Raw genomic sequence first — 3,841 nt, forward strand, 5'->3', positions numbered from 1 at the left:
CTGAGTCACCCAGGTGACCACCGCCCACCCCCAGGATTTCTATGCCATCTTCATCATCTCAATTAAATTTATAACAGAACCTCAGGAAAGTTAACTGCTAAACATACTTTCAAACTCAACTACCCAGAGAGTATTTTCTATCTGCAATATCAACTTAAAAATAACTTCTTAAAACATTAACCAACAGTGCACCTGGTGGTCCCGCAGATCTGTCTCTTACTTCAACAGCGCTTGGACAGAACAAACTCAGGGTACACCCTTCCTACCAGCCTCCAACCAGCCTCCAACCTTCTCCCGTTCACAACCTTCAGAACCATCTTCAGCCAACACCCTATCCTGAGCTTAGCTTCTTATTACCAATCAACCATGAGCACCCAGATTCATCAGAATTATTCCCCTCAGGTGGAGGCCACCTGCAACCTCCTGGCCAATGTGCATCTGCAGGTCTCCTCCACCTACCCCTCCCTGGGCTGCTAATCCGACCAGGACCATGTGACTCCAGGGGGCTTGGGCCACTGCCAGGAGTCGGCTGAGAAGCGCGAGGGTGCGGAGTGTCTCTTGAAAATGCAAAACCAGCGTGGCGGCAGCGCTCCGGTCCAAGACGTGCAGAAGCTGTCCCAGGATGAGCGGGTGAAGCATTGAACACCATGCAAGCCACCTTGGTTCTGGAGAAGAACCTGAACCAGGCCTGTCCGGATCTGCACGCCCTGGGATCTGCCGGAGCTGACCCCCAGCTCCGTGACTTCAGGGAGAGCCACTTCCCGGGTGAGGAGGTGAAACTCAAGGACATGGGTGACCACCTGACTCGCTTCCGCAGGCTGACCACCCCCAGGCCGGGCCGGGCGAGGAGCTCTTGGAAGGACTCACCCTCAAGCACAACTAGGAGCCTCTGGAGCCCAGCAGCCTTCGAGGGGCCCCTCCGCCCTGCCCGTGGTGCCAGGGCTTGTGCCTGAGCCCCCCGGCAGCCACTAGGCAGCGTTTTAACCCCCTGCAGCCCTCCCCCAAGCTGTGGACCAGGTGGGAACAAAGCTTTTTGCAGTAAAAATAAACAGGTAAAAATATATGTGTATATATATGTGTGTGTGTATATATACACACACATATATATGTATACCTATACATTTATATTTTATATATATGTAAAACTTCAACCCATCACAGACATTGATAATGTTCTATGCTGGCAAAGAATTATGCACTAGTTATACTAGTGCTTAATATTACAATATTTACACTGTTGACTGGGAAGTGAATTTAGGCAAGTTTTTGGAAGGCAGTCTAGCAATGTGTATCAGGTAGTTAACAGATACAGGAGACTATCATACCCTTTGATCCAGTAATCCCTCTTCTAGGAATTTATCAAAAGTAATTGACAAAAAAGAAGTAATTGACTAAATACAAAAAGTAGTATAGAAGTGTACATAAGATGTTCATTGTTCTATTGTTTATAATAATAAGAAAAGTAGAACCTATTTAGATTCTCATCAATGGGAAATTTGTTCAATACCATGGAATATTAGGTAGCTATGAAAAAGAGCAACATTGAGCAGGTAAAAATACCCAAGATATATTAATAACTGAAAAGTATTAGGCCAAAGACTAGAATATTGTGTATAATACATATAATACACATATTTATATTTATATAAAATGTAAATTCCAAATGTGCTTACATATGTAAGAAAAGCTATATACCAAGCTGTTAACAATTATCTCTGGGGAAAAAAGGGGCTTTTTAGTAGAATGAGGGGATAGTTGCTTTCATTTTTCCTTCTTATACTCCTACATTATTTGATTTATAATGAATATGTATTACTTTCATTTTTTTTCAACAAAAAAATAACTTCTCAGCTATTTTCACTTTCTCTGTCCTCAGAAAAACCTTTTCAATTGTTTTCACTTTCTCCTCCATACCACCTATATACAATAAACCCCACCAAAATCTCACATATGCAGAAACCAAAATATTGATGAATATGTGTAGTTATAAAGTTAACAAAAGTTCAGAGGAGCCTGCAGAACTAACTACACTGGGTCAGGTGCTGGATCCAAACATGGTTTGGTTGAGGTCTGGTTTGTCCATCAGTTGCAGTGTTTACTCTTGTTTAAATATCAATAGGGACAACTCTGTGCTCAAAGCTGGTTGAGATTCCAAAGGCAGTGCCAGCCACCCAGTTATCTCCTTGTTAACTGGTACCCATTTCACAGCCATGGAAGTAAGTCTAAGAGACTACTGAGATGCAGTCTTTGCCTCCCTGCTTTCAAAGATGGGATTACATGCTACTCTTCTAGCCAAGGTTCTATCCAAGCCACTGCTACCCTCTTACCTCAGTATAAGAAACTTAGCCTGCCCCTATTTGAGAATGGGGCTGAGTGAGAGAGAGCAAGAGCCAATGCAAACCACTCTGTCTGATTTTACTTATCCTGGGTGCCTTATTGCAGGCTTTCTCATATAAATCATCAGTCTCTGCCAGATTGCTTTCATGCATGTTTTCCATGCTTTCTCTATATCATTCCCTTTCCACATTCCCCTGGGGAGACCCACCCCGCCCCCCTCCACCACTGGCCCTTCAAGAGACAGTTGAAATGCAATCCCATTTATGGGACACATAAATTCCTGTCCTCAACTCAGAAAACACCTCTGTCTCTATTCTGATCTTACCCACTACTTTGTACTTCTATCGACATACTGTGAACATGCCCTATAATTTGTTGTGTACATTGCTGCCTTCCCAAAAGGTAGTGTGAGCCTTCAACAACTCTCTCACCATCATCCTCATGGTTTACTTACTCTTTTCTGCCCGCACTATACGCACCCAGCAAAATATCAACACTAGGTTAAGCCAACCACCTGCCCTCTGCAACCCTACACTGAGACTGCTGAAGAATACAAGTAACAGCACAAAGTGCTGACACTACTCCGTGTTTCCAACAGTAACTGGACCCTGAGTACTGCCCAGGGCAGCCCCTCCCCCACTGCTTACACTAGCAGTTGCTCAAAACCTTCCCACCCTACTCAAGCTTTCTGCACCCACCAGATTACTCCCCACCCTCAGCAGCTAATTTGGATTACTATTTGGAGAGAGAGACCACTCACCAGGAACTGCCTCAGTCTCCTCTGCACTTCCACCTCTTCCCTAATTAGGCCTATGCAGGTAGCCACACGACAGTGGATGCTGTGGATGCCCCACTCAGATTCCCTTTAGTGGCAGGTGTCCTCGTCCCTCAGTTGCTCTGAGGGCTGGTTGTTTAAAATTCATAGCTACTGCCTCCCCTGGTGAACTGCCCTCAGCCAGCCAGAACCCACATAGTCTAGAATATGATGTTGCACTCGTTTGGCAAGCAGATCTTAACCAATGAGTGACTGGCACAGGAGGAAAATGCCAGTCCCGGCCTCAATCTGAATAACCCTGTGGTTCAGCTTGTGATGCTGCCCCTTCCTCTACGGTCACAACGGATGTTAGTTTCCAGTCAAGATCACACTGTTGCTCATCTCTCTTCCCCTATCCTATCCTATGTCTCTCTCCCTTCTCCCCTCTAACACACACTCACTTGAACGAGACTCTCTGACCCAGGCTCTGCTCCTAGAGAACCCAACCTAGGACACATCCTAATCGCTATCTCCTTTCCTCCTGGCAGTGTGGAAAAGGTGACTCTCTTTTCTAAGGCAAATGTGCTCTGGACCCTGCCCTCTCCTTCCTTCTCACAGACTGAGCTGTCATCTGTTCTCTCTTTCCTGGAGCTCCCAATTCTCCCCTCTTCATTGCCTCTTTCCCATACAAATTATTTAAGATCATTCTTTCTTACAACAAGGCTAAACAGAAAACTCCATGAACCCTTT

The 3,841-nt window shown here is 45.2% G+C and overlaps 1 pseudogene; it reads left to right on the forward strand.

Moving 5' to 3' along the window:
• Positions 1–366: 366 nt before the first annotated feature.
• LOC121472992 lies at positions 367–883 on the forward strand (annotated as a pseudogene).
• Positions 884–3,841: the final 2,958 nt, after the last annotated feature.

Source organism: Vulpes lagopus, chromosome 1, assembly GCF_018345385.1.
Source record: "Vulpes lagopus strain Blue_001 chromosome 1, ASM1834538v1, whole genome shotgun sequence".
Lineage (NCBI taxonomy): Eukaryota > Metazoa > Chordata > Mammalia > Carnivora > Canidae > Vulpes > Vulpes lagopus.